Here is an 18,401-nt window from a genome sequence, read left to right on the forward strand (position 1 = left end):
ACAGACAGACATCTTCATAATGACTTTTTTTTCTTATGAGTTTCCCTTTTTTTTCTGAATTTTAGATCTTGTTTTTTACAGATTTTTACACATTTGTTCCTCAAGACTTCTTACTAAGATAAGTATAAATGTCGTATTTCTGTAATACTCTGATTTTTTATTTTACTTATATGAAAACAACTATTCCATTCCTCCTTGGAGAAGTCACAATGATTAAGTGGACAAAAAAAAAAATCTATGTTAATGAAAATAATCCTATCTACAAATCTCTTTGATTTTCATGGTACTATCTGACTATCAAAAATGTAAACACCTATCCAAATTTGGATCATCTCAGATTTAGATGGTATCCTCTTGTCATTGATCTGGAGCTATTCCATTTAACATGACTTGGAATCACATAGATGATCAATTAAATCAATTTATTCATGTTTTTATAAACTTTATATCACTATATAGCAAAAAGAGGGGAAGGTCATCTTAAGATACTTGCTTAATGTCACAAAGGACATCAAGACAATTGGCAGCCAAAAATGCAGTAGAAAAAGCAGAATGAATATTCGGCTAGTTTAGAAGATCCCCAGTGAAGGTAGATGAAAATAGTCTGGGTATTTAGTCTTCTTTATCTCCAAATGGTAAGAACAAGGTGTGCAACAGCTGACCTTTGAGACTGACCTTTTTTTCCAGATGCTGCTGCACTGGCCACATTACCTTTAAAGAGAACAGACACAAACTATAAAAATACTGCAGAATAATATTGTAGATTGACCCTGCTGTAAAAACACAGCCATTCTGCAGTACCTGTGTCAGGAAAATTATTCCCACCAAGGAGTTTCAAGAGAGTATTAAATGACAGTGCATTTAGCCACTGAATGTAAAAAGCTTTACATCATCACCTCCACTGGCTCAAAAAAGGGGAGCTGAGGATGCTTTTCTGTGGGTACTAGAGTAAGAAGATTAATTAATACAATTTTCCTGTAGAGAAATAGTGCTGTGTATAGTGTACAAAACCACTTTTCGTAACAAGATAATATTTCTACATATATTTATTTTTAAAAAATGTTTCAGTTCAGGCAAGACATTCTTCCTTAGAAAAAAGTGTGTTTCATAAAATAAAACAGTATAAAAATGTATTTTAAACACTTTACAGTTTTCCAAAACTCAGAATGACTGATGTAGTTACCTTTTAATATATGGTATTCATCATACCAATTTAGACAGCTAGGCTATTTAAAAAACTAAGAATGAGCTGATTAGCTTATAATATGGGCTCTTTTCATTGTCAACAGAATTACAGAAAAACACAAATACCTCCAGAAATATGCAAATACCTTAAGAGGGCAATTCATCTTACGTGTCTTTTAGCCACATACTTCAGAATGACATGACTATTCATTGTTTGTGCAGCCAGCACAGACTTACTGGCTTTGACTTAGACATATAAGCCTTTTAGATAGCTAAGCTAGGTCATCAAGGTGTTCAAACAGTGCTTTATGAAATACAGAAAATGCATTAATTTATTATAGCTAAACTCCACACTTAAGAGGTATTCCAATAAATGAGGTATAGACAGAGCTGACTGACATAAACTGATAATACACTAAATACATAAATGGTTAATACACTTGACAGGAGCTAAGTCATTTTATGCTCATTTAAGCAAAACAGGCAGATTCTGATAAATTGTATTGTTTGGCTACTCTGTAAACTTATCTGAGTTATAATGTCTTACACAATAAAACCAAACCTATCATGTTATAAGATAAAATTGCTGGCATAGCAAGAGCACGTTAAAAACTGAACATGGTGCTCTGTCAGTTTCAGCAATATTGCTGGGCTTTCTCATTTAGATCCTTCTATCTTGAACTTGTCATATCATCAAATTAGCTCACACAAGATATAACTAGATTTTCCTGAAATGGATTTAAATATATATACTTGCTCTTTGATACTTTAAAAAGTAAACTGTGACTTTAAATTGGCATAAGATCAAGAGAAGCATAATATATAGTCTTTAAATTTGAAATGAGAATTCTCCTCTACCATGTTTTGGGAAAGTTCAGAAGTTATAGAAAAATATTGATTATTATATAGATGCTTTGGTGTATATCATATTAATCCTTTATCAAGGTAAATTGAACATAATTTTTTTTGAAAGAAAGGGCTTCTGATTCAGTTGAGTACTTCTTGCATGGAAGAAGAAAAAAAGTCAAATAGAAAACTAATATTTTCTTCAGCTCTTTTATTTTCAAGGGGTTTTAAATAACAAAAATTTTGGTGCATGCAGAATAGAGTTGAATTTCATATCTTTTTTCTCCAGCTAACATATAAATCTTTTAATATATTTGCCCCCTTTTTATTTGCCCCCAACTGATTTGTTTTGAACAAAGATGTAAGATAATTTGAATAAGTTCATTTACAACTCACTTCATATTTGGTAAAGTAAGTTTTTCTTATCTTAAAATCTCAACATATATATTGCTTTACTAAGTAATGTGCTTAAAACCCTGTTCCACAAAAAATTCTTCCCACCTTATATCAGAATTGTAATATTTTCTCCACAAAACAATGACCAGTGTTAGGTTATGTGATTAAAGGTCCATCCCCATAAGTGTGTCCCAGGGCCACCTCAGGCCCAGGGGCTGGGGGACACCAAGTACCAGGAGCCAGCCAAGGCAGCTCTCTGGGGCACCTCACGGACCAAGGGAGCGGGTCACTGCCTATGACAGTCTGTCCCATCTCCTAATTAAACTTCATTTGTAACTCTTTTCCTGGGTGAAGGTCTCTATTCTGTGTGCATGTCTGCGTATGGGTGTCTGAGCGTCAGCACCTGGAGTCAGACCACAGGACCACAAGTCTGGGCTGGATACTGGAAAGACCAACAAGCCTGAGAGTTGGTTACTGGAGGCACAAGGGGGGCCAAGAGAGCTCCTGGAGAGACCATGGCATCTGGGGGTTGGCTACTGGTAAAGTCATAGGTCTGGACCTGCAACTTGGGGAGACCTGTCTGCCTGTGTATGCCTGTGTGAATCAACTGGGAGACCTGGGGATCCAGGGGCCAGCAACTGGATAGACTGGTTGTCTAAGGCCAGTTACAGGGTGCATCACTCCTGTGTCTGTATCTCTCTGTTTATGTGTGTGTGTGTGTGTAGGTCTGAGTATCAGCAACTGGAGTGGCGCTCCAGCCTCAGGGGCTTGTATGCCCAAGTGCCAGCAGCTGGGGAGACTGGGATCCAGGGGCAGCCACTGAGAAGAATGAGTGTCTGAGTCCACCTACTGGGGGGATCCATGCTGTACCTATATATAGATTTTTCCACTAATGGGTTTTCACCCCGATTAGCCCAAAAGGGGAACAGAATGAGGCTGTTGGTGTACCTTGTGTTTATGTGAGTGAGGTATTTTTATGTCTGTGTTCATCTGTTGGACCAGCTGTGTAATTTCATATACAGAGAGAGCCAAAACTCTTTACCCTAGAGAAGAGAAGGCTCAGGGGTATCTCATCAATGCATTCAAATACCTGAAGGGACCATGCAAAGAAGATGGAGCCAGGCTCTTTTCAGTGGTGCCCAGTGACAGGACCAGAGGTCATGGTCACAAAGTGAAGCACAACAGGTGCCGTCTGAACATCAGGAAACACTTTTTCACTGTGAGGGTGACCCAGCACTGGCACAGGTTGCCTAGAGAGGTTGTGGAGTCTCCATCCTTGGAGATATTCAAAAGCCATCTGGACATGGTCCTGGGCAACCAGCTCTAGGTGGCCCTGCTAGAGCAGGGGGGGTTACACGAGATGATCTCCAGAGGTCCCTTCCAACCTCAACCATTCTGCAATTTTGTGATATAGTATAGAATGCTGAAGGAAAGGACAAATAAGTGGTATCAGAAATTTTGAAAAGCCTACTTAAATTATGAAATCTTGCTCAGATCCAGAATTAAAATTGATTTAATTATGGATAAACACACTTAAAAATAATATCTTAACTCATGTGTTTCATTACCCTATGCTGTCTTTCCTATCATATGTTTTTTATTATGCTTGTACAAATTTTGAGTATCTCTATTTTGAACATAATTTACTGTAAAATTTGATAATTTTGGCCTAAGGAGGTTACCATTGACCAATACATCACAGGTAACAGTTCCAAATCAAATAGAAACTAAATTTTGATGGAAGGTTAGATGAGCTGAAGTATTTGCAGTCATCAGGCTGTGTATCTATGTATAATGGCAATGTGTGGTTACAAAAGATGCATAGTGAAGTTCATCAGGCCAACTGATGCAGTTAAGGAACAAGGAGCTAGAGATAGGTCTGCTCTTCTAGGTTTCCTAGCATGAACAAAGGAAGAAATTAATTGAGAATTTTTTAATTCTGAAACAGAAATAACTAAAGTACTGAGAGAGAAGGTAGTGCAGTAGGAAAGATTGAGCAGAATCCATAAGATTCTAAAATCTGTAAGACACTTTGGAAATATGAGACGTGAAGGAAATCAACTATTAATTTACGTACTGTATGAATCATATATATTCTTCCTGAGCAAGACAGGATGGAAGAGTAGTTCATTAAGGGACTGGGACTTTCCTGTTTGACCTAGTCATTAGCATGAGTTTATGCTAATATCCTGGCAGAAACAGGCAAGAAGCTCCAAGAACTTCCGGAGAAGAATCTCTTTTTTTCCTCATAAAATTCTTCTTCTTTTCTGTTAGTCAATCTGGTTTTCTACTTATATATTGTGAATCAGAATTTGCCACAAGTAACATCTCAGAATACTATACCCAATATGACTTCAGGAGGTTCATATGTGTGGTTCTGCCTTCATATCCATAGGGCAGACCTTATATTTATGAGGCGGGGGAGGGAATCAGAGAAAACTTATAGTTAATTTTTAAGGATTTTTTTTTTCTTATATTTTGTAGAACCTACTGCCTTGTTTCATATGCAATTATTTCAAAATTGTAATGTTCTGAAAGACTTGGAATTGCTCATTACTGGATTGAATTCTTTAAATAATAGGTATTTTAGATTACAGTTTTCTACCAAGTTGTTCATAATCAGTATGCTCTGTAAATGGTAACCTATTCAGTGCATGGATCAGCAAACATTTCAGTGTTTAAATTCACCCAGTTATAGTTAAATTGACTCAACTCCACAGGAAATTCGTGACTGTTAGTTAAATTTAAATGAAGGTACACCTTCATGTAATTTCTGAACTTCAAACAATTCAAGGAAAACAGCAAATAGCCCAGGTATCACCTGAAGTAAAATTTACTTTTACCAAAAAATAAAAGAATAAAATAAGATGATCTTATAAAGTATTCATGGTTTCATTTAATTTAATTTGGTATGGTATTTTCCTATATGGTTGTATGTCTGCTGCAAATAGTGTAATTTCATACTTAAATAAAATCTAAATGTGCTAGAATGATATGTATATGTTATACAGTATAGCCTGAGTCTTATAGAAATTCATAACTGATTTGATCTTACAGTTTTAATTGAGTCTTTGTAAAAATTCATAGTGACCTTCTCTCTAAAAGCATTTTTTTCCAAACTGTCCAAGAAGCTATAAAAATTCCTTCCTCTTCATCTCCCTCACTCTAGGGAGTATGTCCCTATAGGACTTCAAAGAACTTTTTCAACCTTTTTGTTCTCACTGACTTTCCCCATTAAACAGTCTCTCTCACCATATTCTGCTCCCAAGTTAATTCTTTTTTAAATTGCACTATTCCAAGAGGAAGGCAGGGGAAAAGAAGTTTCCAAGAAAATGACAATTTTTCCTACCCCATGGCAGCAGCATGAAATTATAGATGAGGACAGAAATTTGGTTATTTTCCACTCCTTTGGAACATAGTCACCCTGTCTTAATATGTGGAGATTATTTCCACCCCCCACCCCCCCCGCCCCGAGATTCTCCATATAGTACTGCTTTGTTACATATGGTAAAAAAAGACCTGTCTTATAAATTTTTATTAGTATTGTTAATAGAAGCATCTTAAATATAAAAAGAAAAGTAAAATCATCAGTACAAAATGACCACATCTAACTTTGTTATATCATAATCTATCACAAAATATCTTAACTGTATTTATTTTACATTGAATAAATGTCATCTCCTGATGGTAGTAGACAGTCAGTGAGTCACTACTCACTAGTAGTCAGTAGTCAGTGAGTCACTACTCACCAAGTCAATATTAGGTAACAGTAGCCTGACTGAGAAGACAAAAATAGGTAATGTGCCTTTTGTAAAAACCACGGACCAAAACCTGAGTTAGTATGAATCCATGTGGCTTCATTTAAGTATCAATAAACATAAGGTTGGAATGCAATGTTGCATATCAAAACTCTCTGAAGTTAAAAGAACTCACAAACATACATGACTGCAATCACAGAAAGAAAAAAGAACCAGCAAGAAGTTTTTCTCTTAGATTGAACTAAAGAAAAAGACTGTAGAAATAGAGTGACAAAGGAAGCCTGTTCTATGTGAGGCAAATTGACAAGGCTGCAAACCAAGACAGAAGAAAAGAACAGAGGAGACAGTGTGAGATCACCCTGAAAAGCAATGGAATAAAATGTCATAAAAAGAGAGTAAAGGACATAATATCTGAAGCTATACCAATTGCAACATGTTCAGAAGAGCTATTTAAAATGACATAGTCTGAAACTCCATTCGCCTCCAAGCATCATGCTTAGCTCAACACTTGGATGTGCTAATTGTAATGTTTTAAATACAATTACTGCCTTCCATTCTCGCTTTTAACATTTTCTAAACTATTTTGGGGTTTTTTTGGTTTTTTTTTCTGTTGCTGTTTTTAAAAGGAAAGGATATTTCCCGATTATTTACTATTGCTTGCTATTATTATGGTTTTTATACCTGATTTGACACTGCCACTCTACATTCAAGTTGCCGTTGGTGTGACATTCCATGCACCATGCTAGCACAGTACTACCACTCCATGGCTGTTGTTAGAAAAAATATGAGATAGCAAGAAATGACTAGAAGCTACTGGCAAGAAAAGCAGAAGGTCAATAATAAGTTAAATTAAATGCTAAATAATACATGAAGAAAACATCACCATGAGGTAAAATACGTTTCTTTCTAACTGTCATCCATGCTTGAGAATCATGTCAAACTGCAGAAACAGAATGATTTTATGTTTAGTTTGCCAAATAATTGCCCTGTTCAAACACCAAATGCATTCTAGTTCACGTTACAGCTCTGCAGAATCTTTTCATATTTTCCTGTCAGTCTATTCATATTGCAATTTTTTGGCACTTTGCCATTTTATACATTCCTTAGGAATTAGTAGCTATAGATGTTCTTATTCTTGTCAGCAGCCACTTAAGCAGCACCATATTTTCTATATACAGTGCACTGTTCATTCACTTAGCAAAGCACTCCACTTTCAACTGCTTCTCCATCAATTAGACTGGAGGAAAAAACTCAAATCATTCAGTTCTACAGTATTACATAACGAAAGACTACAATTAATGGAGGGACTTTCAATCTTTCCTGTGCGAAACTGCGCCCTGACAACTCTTGTGCAAAACTGAGGGTATTGGGAAGGGGTGAATAGCTTTTATATTGTGCCCATGAAAAGATATCTCTGAAAAAACCATGCTGCTGGGCAGTGAAGTGTTCCTTAAGAACAGGCCACATACAACAAGGAAACATGATCTCTTCTCTATGCTCAAACAGAGTATTTCTAACTGCAAGAAGGTAGTTAACAGCTCTTTGGTGGACAAGGAGGTCTGGTGGTGAACGCCCATATCATTGTCTAAACTAGAGAAGAGTTCTGTTGGACAAACCCTTAAAAAAAAAAAAAAAGTTTCATTGCCTTATCTGGTACTTTGTGCTGTTCTGTTGGCATAATATGTACTCACAGATTCCCATGAAAGTAAACAATGTTAAAATGGCTGTGACTGTAGTAGGCTGGACCCTTGTCTAAAGCCTAGTGTTTTTTCATTATGATACTACATGCACCATCAACACAAGAAGAATGATAAAGCAAGCTCATTCCAGTGGAGAGAAATAGCTATTGAAATAATTCAAAGGGTTTTTTCTGGTTTTCCCCGTCTACACATTGCGTCAGTGGACTGTGAAACAGCCTGACATCTCCTATGTAGGGATTCATTCTGGACAAATATAACTATAATTTCATTTGGTTGTTTTAAGGAGTACCAACTTTCCAAAAATCTACTACGTGACTGACCACCAATTAGTATAGCTATACCATAGATTTTTTAAGTTGACTGTGTCACTGAGGAAATAAATTACTTTTATTTGATTACAAGCAGCAGATCCTAATGTAACACTTAAAATGCTAGGGATTAAAGATATGAAGGCTGTGGGGCTGGCTTCTCTTCACATATAAATGTGAAGATCCATTTCATTCCATTTATTTTAGGCATCAAAATGGAAGTGTTGAAGTGAGGAGCTTAATCACTTACACTACCTGTACAGGAAGAAGCACCTCCAAGGTGCTTCATGTATCTGACAGAAAGACTTACTCTCCTGAGATAGTTCCTAAACTACCCTATACCTACGCCTGTCCTGTACTACCTATACCATGTATACTCCCTATACCTACCTGCAAAAAAAGAGTCACATATATGAACCTAAGTTCCAAAACACTCATTTTTTTGCAATGTAGGGCAGCTTAGAAGTTTATCTTAATTGGTTTTGTAGCAAAAAAAAAAAAAAAAAAAAAAGAATGCTTCTTATGCTTCTCATTTCTATGTTGGGTCTGGTGGTTTTATCTAAAATGAGATTCATGTGTATAATATGGGTGAAAACCAGCAGGCAATAGGCAGGTAAGAATAGGAAGGTGTGCTACAAAATATTCTGAAGCCTGAGATCCAAAGTAGAAGGGATTTTTTTTTTTTTTATTTTATTTTCCCTCAGGAGAAAGGCAAGATTGGAAAATTCAATCTACAACTACCAGAAAAATAAGGAGGGTAGCAAAAGATGAGGCTATTCTTGTAATCATCCTATATAGCATAATCAGTGCCTTTCCCATTGTGTTGACCCTCTTTTTACCGTCTGTAGTGGTTCCAGATAGGAGAAAACCTTCATGCTCTGAATATTTGCTTCTAATTTTAAAACAATTTCTTAAAAAAAAGTTGCTATTTCTTCTATAAGGCAGGTTTCTTAGACTCCACATGGTTCAACACTTCCTCCTTTCATTGGATGACTGGAGAGTCTTACAGTTATTACTAATTATTAAAAGTTTCATCTGAGAATGTACAGTCCCTTCCATCATCTTAATTTCAAAAATACATTTTTGCTGTCTGCCAAATAGGAAATCCGGGTTGCTTGCTGCAGCTACACAGAAAAGGAAAGACAAAAAGGGAGAACAGTATCATATTGTTCCCTGTAGAACTGCTGTAACTAATTCATGTTGAGTATTGGGCTAAAGAAAATCACGAATGTCATAATAGAAAATTCCATTATGTTCCGTCATGGAAAAATGCCTAATTCCACATCCCTGACTGAGATGAATGGAGTGGTTAACAGCTTATAGAATTTTGTTTTAGGCTATTTTTGGTCTCAGACTGCATCATTGCATTGGTTTGTGTTTTGTTTCACAATTCTAAGGTTTCCTGGAAGTAGAAGAGTTTGAAACATCAACAAGAAGATGAAGAAAAAATAAAGTAAGAATAGGAGAAAAAACCCTGTGTTATAACCCTTAAAACATATGCCAGCCTGGTCTTGAGGGATTGTTATGGAATGTTGAGAGCAATACATTTACTTCAGTGGAAATACAAAATGGCTAAAGACAAGAGCAACTGATCCACTCCTTTCACTTTAATACAAATAATAGGAAAGTTCTAAGTAAAAAAGATTTAAGATAAGAGGGAAAAATGATGAGTCTAAATAACATCGTTACATATGAATTAAACATTGACCTAGACTTCACATCAAATCCTGGCTTTGACATTAACCTATCCTGTGATCTCTGATAAATTATTCTTTCTATCAGATCCTTATTTTTGCCATATTTAAAATGAGTAAAATGTAAAAAAATGAATAAAAATTATTTAGAATTTAAGGACTTATAGAGCACGTATACCTGTATTCAGAAAGGCAACTACTGTTATCTGCACAGAAGTAAAGGTACTAACTAATGTAGTTTAATTCACTTTAAGAATCATGCTGAAAAAAAAAGAGGGTATCTTCAAGTAAGAACTTGCATAGTAGTGCAACCACAGCATGGAGGTATTCCAGAGAGCTGCAGGTTCTCTCAACTGAAACTAAATTTCAAGTTGTACTTTTTGGGCAAAGCTACTCCAGAAAGGTAATGAACTGGATCTTTCAAGCTCTGCCTTCTCTTCTCCAAAGTCCTCTTCCCACTTGCTTTGGCTGAAACCTATCCTAAGTCTACCTGGCAGTTTATTTTTTAAAATTTTCACTGATGGGCTCCATAGCTAGCAGACAACCTATAAGAACTCGTGGGTCTCATCCAAAATTTTTTAAGCACTGTGCATGGCAACAGAAAAACATTAATAAGTCTCATTAGTGGCAGAACAATAACTCAAAAATTCTTGGCTTTCAACCCTACCCAGAATCTCCTCCTCCTCTTTATTCAGTAAGCAACCACAGGCTCACTCTATTTTTTTTGATAGACAGTTACAAAGAAAAGCTTTTTTGAGTTGTCATTGGGTTTGCTGAGAAAAATGTTTATTCTCTTATCTTTTCTGCATCTCAAAATTTTCAGTTTTAAATTGTTTTCCTTAAACTTAATATATCTAAAATAAACAAATACTTATGGAGCTCAGAATAATGAAGTAATTATTGACACAGTAATAAATGAGCTAAGTAATGAAAAGTTCCTAGGTAAACAAATTTATTAAACTATTAGAATGCACTGGGAACTAACGCTATGGAAGATGATTTTACAGCCTAGACCAGTCAGAAAATTCTCTTTCTTGCTGTTCAAGCTGTGTAGCTGAAGTCTTAGGCAGCTAAAATAACACTGATCAATCACCAATACCAATTTTATGTCTCTGTCATAAAGCAGACACACTGTAATTCATAAGGAATGATATCTTCTTGTGCAGCAATCTCTTTATTTTTAAAACACCTAATAGAGGCAAGTATGTAACAGATATTCCACGGATGAATCTCTTCTATTAAGCATCAACAAGGCATTTATGGGTGATGCATATGTCTTGACAAAGAAATACAATCCAAGTTTTCACAGGTGTCAGCTCTGTTTTGGAACTTGAAGAAACAATTAACTGGGGCACTGAGGCTGCTGTAGGCTTCATCGGCTATTCACAGCTTGATGGTGCACTACATCATTGGGCACAGACAGCACATTATGGAGCTGTGTTCTGCCAGCAAGCTTACTTCATACTTTGTTGAAAAGTATACACAACAACAAGACCTCACCACAAATAGTGGGCAAATCTGAGCCTTGTAAAAGACGTACATAATTTTGGAGACAAAGCCTAGGAAATCAGAAAGAGTTTTAAAAGAATGTGGAGGAATAAAAGGGAAGAGAAGGGAAAATGGAGGTATTGCAATAGAATGAAGAAGATAAGACAAAAGTGGTACAGAATAGTTGAGGTTGGAAGTGACCTGTGGAGATCATCTGGTTCAACACCCTTTTTAAAGCATATCAGCTAGAGCAGATTGCTCAGGGCTGTATCCAGTCAGATTTTGAATCTGACTAAGGATGGATAAACTGGACCAGAGGGCAACCTGTTCCAGTGACTGACCACGCTCACAGTAGATAGGTTAAGTAGAAATTCCTGTATATCAGTTTGCACTCATTGCCTCCTGTATTTTCCCTGGATACCACTGTGATGATTCTGGCTGCATCTTCTTCACTTCTTTACTTCACTTTATTAGGTACACCATGAGAAGATCCCCACTGAGCCTTTTCTTCTCTTCCTAATGCAGCTCAGGAGGCCGTTGGCCTTTTCTTCAAAGGCACATTGCTGGCTCATGTTCAACTTGGTGTTCACCAGAGCTTTCAGGGCCTTTTCAGTAAAGCTGCTTTCTAGCTGGTCAGCACCCAGTTCATACTTGTGCTTAAGGCTATTCCTTCCCAGGTCTAGGAGTTTGCGTTTCCCTTTGTTGAACTTTGAGAGGTTCCCATCAACCATTTCTCCTGCCTGTCAAGCTTGCTCTGAATGGCAGAACAACCATTTAGTGAATCAGTCACTTTTCCCAGTTTTGTATTGCCTGCAAACTTACTGAGAGTACAGTCTTGTGCCAGAGTCCAGGCCATTAATGAAGATGTTAAACAATGTTGACCCCAGTATTGACCCCTGGGGTACTGCTCCACTAGTGACTGGCCTTCAGCTGGACTCTATGTCACTGATTACAATTCTCTGGGCCTGGCTGTTCAGTCAGTTTTCAATTCACCTCATTGTCCACTTATGTAGCCTGTATTTTATTAGTTTGTCTGTGAGGATGTTGTGGGAGACAGTGTCAAAAGCCTTACTAAAATCTAGATAACCACTGCTGTCATTCACCCTCATCCACAAAGCTTGTCATCTCATTGTAGAAGGCTATCAGGTTGGTCAAACATTATTTCCCCTTAAAAAAACCATGCTGACTACTCCCAATCACCTTCTTGTCCTTGATGTGACTGGAAATGTTTTTCAGGATTAGTTGTTGCATAACCTTCCCAGGGACTGAGGTGAGGCCTGTAGTTGCCCAGATCCTCTTTATTCCTCTTACTGAAGGTAGGGCTGGTATATGCTTTCTTCCAGTCTTCAGGAGCTTTCCCCAGTCACCATGATATTTTGAAGATAGTTGAGAGTGGCCCCATAATGACATCAGCCAGCTCCTTTAGCACTCATGGGTGCATACCATCAGGCCTCATGGACTTGCGCATGTTCAGTTTGTTAAATGTTCCCTAACCAAATCCTGCTCCACAGAGGGTAAGTCTGTCTTTCTCCAGACTTTCCCCCTGGTCTCAGAGGCCTAGGATTCATGAAGGCAAATCTTACCAGAAAAGACTGAGGTGAAGAAGGCATTGAGTACCTTGGCATTTTCCATCTACTTTCTCATGAGGTCCCCTCCTCCATTTTGATGATCTCTAAAGATCTTTTCCAACCTCAGCTGTTCTGTGACTCTGGGATTCTGTAGACTTTAGCTTTAACTATATAACACAGCTTTCTAGAGGTTTGAAGATCACTGGGAGAAGGGAAGTGTTGTATTCCTTCATAAAGATTACCCTCCCCAGAGGCTTAAATGGCTATTTCTGTTTTAAAACAGTGCTCCTTCGAGGCATCACTAAGGGAAATTTTTAATAGCATTGTAATAATGGAAATTGCTTGGTTAATGCCAAACAGCCAACCTGAGCACCTCCTTGAAGAGCAGGGCATGCCCTCATTTCTTGTTTCTAATGCAAACTCATGTTATCTTTACTTAAAGTTACTGTTAGATGAACCAAAGGGCCATGCTATAACTTTCTACCAACCTAAAAAGTAATTTAAATATTCAATTATTTATATTCCCTGAGAAATGTAGTGTTTTCTAGCATTGTTTAAGCAACTTTAATAAACATAGGAAAATAAGAAACACTGATCAAAACATGTTAAATGTATCCTTTCAGAGATAATGCTTTCAAAGCTGGTTTTGTACATAGTAAAGGGAAGCAGAATTTCCACTGGTATTAATCCCTGAAGCTAAACCAAATCACAACATGATAAAAGAATGGGAGAGAGAAAAAACATTCCCTTTAAAGACACTCTGAAAATCTCTTCACACTACAAAAGTAGTGTAGCCACAAAGCTGGAAAAGAATTAACATAGTCTCCAACGTAAGCATTAAGGGATGGCACATTCATGAAACAGAGATTCTTGCAAGCCATTTCAGGTAACTATGGAGCCAATGAAAATACATTGTGGTAATATTTGCATCCAGGGAACATCTGGAAAGATGTACATCTTCCACTGCCTACAAGACAAATGGCAAAGTATAAATCTTTCTGAAGTAAGATGCTGCTCCCAGAACCACCAGTTATATCATAAGACAAGAAAAGTGTACAACAGCCTGAAAAAATATCAATTCACAGCCTGGTATTGAATCTGTTACACGATGATATAACTGAAATTTCCTCATATAGCATGAGATGGAGTACTGCTAAAGAACTACATTTAATAGTTTCCTGAAATGATTTAAAGGTGTTAGAGATGTGTTGTTGGAAACGGCTAGCTGTTTTTCTTTTTAATCTTAGTGTTTTTCTAGAGTAAAGGCTTTTGTTAACTTTTCTAAATAAAAAAACCCTAGGATTTAATCTTAAATTATGGTCCACAACTGGTATTATTTTTTCTCAAGATTTCTTTTTAAGGAGGGAGAACCAGTGGCTTTATAAAGGAAAAATGTTATTTGGAATGAGTAATCCTTGAAAAACTGCTTCTAGTAGCTGATTTCAACATTTTTTTTGTTTCACAGAACTTGGCTAAAAATGTTTACCTCTACCTAGTTCAGAAGGGTGGGATTCAGCTAGCATGTTTTAAACTAACTAAATCTGAGTTAGTTAATGAAGAAAAACAGATTGCATTCCAGGACACAATTCATTTGACTTAGACATCTTGTTAGGATAAGGCCTACCATTTCTTATTCTCTTGACTATATAGTTTCAACAAGATGAAGAATAAAATTACCAGACACCCCAAAATTTTCCTCACAGCAAAATGCCAGGTATGAAAAAAATGGGAAACCTTTTCTGATCCCAAACTCCTGGCAAATTCATTAGAGAAATAACAAATAATGGCAATAATACAAATCTTATCAATGATAATAAAAAATATTGCAATTTAAGGAGAAAAATATTGAAGCGTCTATTTCAAGGTAATTATAGATGAAAAGGGATGTCTAGCAGGTATTTCATATTAAAAACCCCATGATTCCAAGAACCAAAGTAAGATGACAAAATTTATCAAGCAAATTTATCAACTAATTTTACTTACTTTTCTTCTTTCTTATAATACTTACTAAATGTCACTAGATTGTATTGTGAATATCCTTCTTGCTCTACAGTTCATAAGTTTATATCAGTTCTGATCCAAAACTGGTGAAGTGTCAAACATGAAGAAGTATACAGAAAGAAAAACAATACCAGGGGAAAAATAATACTATCTCTTCAACCTTTCCATTTTACATATTAAAGTAATTCAGATACACACTGTGATGGTTTGAGTACTGCAAATCAGCTTAAAAATTAGAAAAACGCTTGGGAAAAGACTATGTGTAAAAGAGGACAATGAAAATCCAAGCATACATATTCTAAGACTACGACAGAAAAGTAATAATTGCCACTACTCTCTGTTTTTCACTAAATAAATAATGCAATTTCATACATATCCAGAATATCTAGAACATCTCTCTCTCTCTCAGAATGACTTGTGTTACTAAAGAAATTTATTTCTCACTATTTCACTATTTTATCACATAAAAATTGATTGCAGACAAAAAACCTCCATCTCCATTTTCCTTGACATTTATTGAGATTGATTTTCAGAGGCATGTAAAAAGTTTTGAAACAAAATGAATTCTCTTGTAACTAAATAATAAGTGGATAAAGCTTACCCTTCTTTGTTTCTTGAAGAAGATTAACTCAGAAATGATAGTTGCTTACTCCCATGAGACAGGTATTTAAAAGGAAAAACTCAGAAGTATGGTATTGAGTTGTGATGTTTTAGTTCTCTTGTTGGAATTGAACTCAGTATAATTTATATTTGTGCACAACAGCACTGTCCACTTTTTTGTCTGCCGATGGCATTTATAAATGCAAAACCCCCAAGTTTTGTATCTCATACAACTGCCACTAGTGTCTAACTTAGAATGCAAGTGATGTAGCATCACAAGCTTACTATGGAAAGGCAAAAGAATGCTACACATATCCCAGTGTCTTGACTCTGATCATGAACAAGATTTACTTGAAAGAAAGAAGTTACACAACTACAGACAGCAAGTGTCATAATTTCCTCCTGAAACAAGTGTTTTCTCAGGTTCTCTATGACAAAAAAAAAAAAGTGAGTTCTTTGTTTCAAGATATAAATAAATAATCTGGTTATCTGAGCTGTGATGTCTTATGCCTGAACAGACTGTGAAAACATGCAAGGCTTCTCTGGATGCAGTTAGAATCAGAACTACTTCGTAATTATTTTTATGAAGTTGGTTTTTATGGGAAAAATGGAACTTTTGCAAAATTACATAAGCCTAGTGAAATGTTTCTGAAATGTTCCCTAGGCTGGCATTTATGGCAAAGCCAAAACAAAGGAGGAGCTGAGTGGCTAGAACCCGTCTTAGTGCCATCTGCCTCTGTCACCATGCTGAAAGCTGCTGGAGTCTGCCTTTGCCTCTCTGGCTTAATCTATACCACTTTTTTCAGGGGAATACAATCTGGATCCATCTCCCATATTAAAAGAGTACTTCAGCTACTGGGTATACTGATGATTGTCTCTGATTCATCTGTCACTTCCCTCTCAAGCAAAACAAAAAAATAAATAATTCAACCAGTCATTAAAAGAAAGTGGTTACAACTTTTGCCTTGTTAAAGCACAGCAATATTTGAAAAACACGAAATGTATCATCAGGCAAGGAATACAATTTCCCCTCCACTCTACTTTTGGTCTGAATTATTCCATAACACTATGCACTATATAATATATAATCATTGTAGTATATATGACCAAAGTTACATTTAGTCACTTCTATCTGTACTACTACTACAAAAATTATTTATATATATATTTAAATTCTGCTTTTTTAAGCCATCTTAAGTTCTTGATCTCAGATAAATCTTGAAAAAATTACTTCTAAAGTTTAGCTATTAAGCTCATTAAATACCTTTTGGGTTGTGTTATTATAAGGTATAAACAGAATGTTTCGTCCTTTAAATCACACTATTGAACATTTTTTTCAATATTTTTGTTATAGTCTTTATCATTTTTAAGTTAACATTTTTTTTCAGATTTTTTCATAGTGAATCTTTCCACACTTTCAACCTTTCTTATCATCAGCCTTGAAATCAGCTCTTTCTTACTATATATACTTAAGGAGGATGACAAGAACTGAATATAGCATTCCAAGTAATGCAAAATCATTGTTATAATAATCTCAGTGTATGTTTATTGATTTCCTTTTTCTGACTAAAAGAAATTCTAATCATGTCCATAAAAAGGGCAGTTCTGTTCAGATAACAATCTAATACAATATATTAAAAAATATATTAAAAAACCGCACAGACTTTGTGAGTAGAGATACTAGCTTATCTAACAGTATATGCAGTATCCTCACCAAATTTTATTACTGACATTTCTTCTAACATAATACTGAAAGTGCATAAGTTCAAGTATATTCATTCCTCTCTTGTACCAAAATATGATGTACTTCTGCTGGAAGTGTGCTTCTAAGAGTAGCAGGAAGATCACAATTCTTCTGTTGCATCCTTTTATGGTATTTATTGTGCTGAGGTTTCATTTATTTTATTTTATTTTATTTTATTTTATGGTAAACCTTCCTTTCAGTTTGTTTTTAGGCTGAATGCTGCCATCACATGAGAGGTCATATTTGTATCTGACAGCAGAATTTGACTACAAGAACAGTAGTTCATGAAAAAGAAGTTTAGTTTCCTATTGTTGGTGTCTGAAATGACAACTGTATTTCTTTTTGTCATTCCATTACTTAGACAGTTGCTGTCAAAACTTTATAACTCTCTGGAGAGGGTTCACTGTAAGCAGACAGAAAGGATTTACTTCCTCTATCAGTAGCATAGACTTACATTCTCCAGGCATTTTTCATGACATAAAACATACTCAGCATTATAATTTTATCAAGAACAACTTCCTATTTTGTTACACTTCAGGTTTTTTTCATTGAATTTGCCTGCTCTCCTTTTATTTTATTCTCTTTTGCTTTGTTTGTTTTGAGCAGTTTAAGGCTTCTGATGTGCTATATGACCTTTATTTGCAGAGTTGTATTAGAGCTTTTATAACAAATCATATTTCTAAAATAGATGTCTCTTCACCATTCTTTTTATGTTATAATTCTTTTCTCATCTTTCTATCACACTTATTCCACTTGTCATTTCTTGGATCTCAGCTGTTACCTTTTTGTAACTTTTGCTGTGCACTGTTAGGAATCCAGATATCATTGAAAATCTAACCTCAGTCATGTCTGACAATAGGAATTAGGTGGATTCGAGACTTAGATATTTTATTCAAATGTTACAATAAGCCTACTGTTCTATGGAATAATGGACATGTTGTAGAACAAACAAACAAACAAAAAATTTGTTGTTTTGTCTTGTTTTCTTCATACTCTTCCTAGCACCTTTAATTGATCACAGTAAAAGCCCTCACAGTAAAGCTGGGAAATAGCAGGAAACAATGTTGAAAGGATAGTCAGTGAAAGGATAGCCAGAACTAAACTGGGAATTTG

Source organism: Harpia harpyja, chromosome 15, assembly GCF_026419915.1.
Source record: "Harpia harpyja isolate bHarHar1 chromosome 15, bHarHar1 primary haplotype, whole genome shotgun sequence".
In the NCBI taxonomy this organism is placed as follows: domain Eukaryota; kingdom Metazoa; phylum Chordata; class Aves; order Accipitriformes; family Accipitridae; genus Harpia; species Harpia harpyja.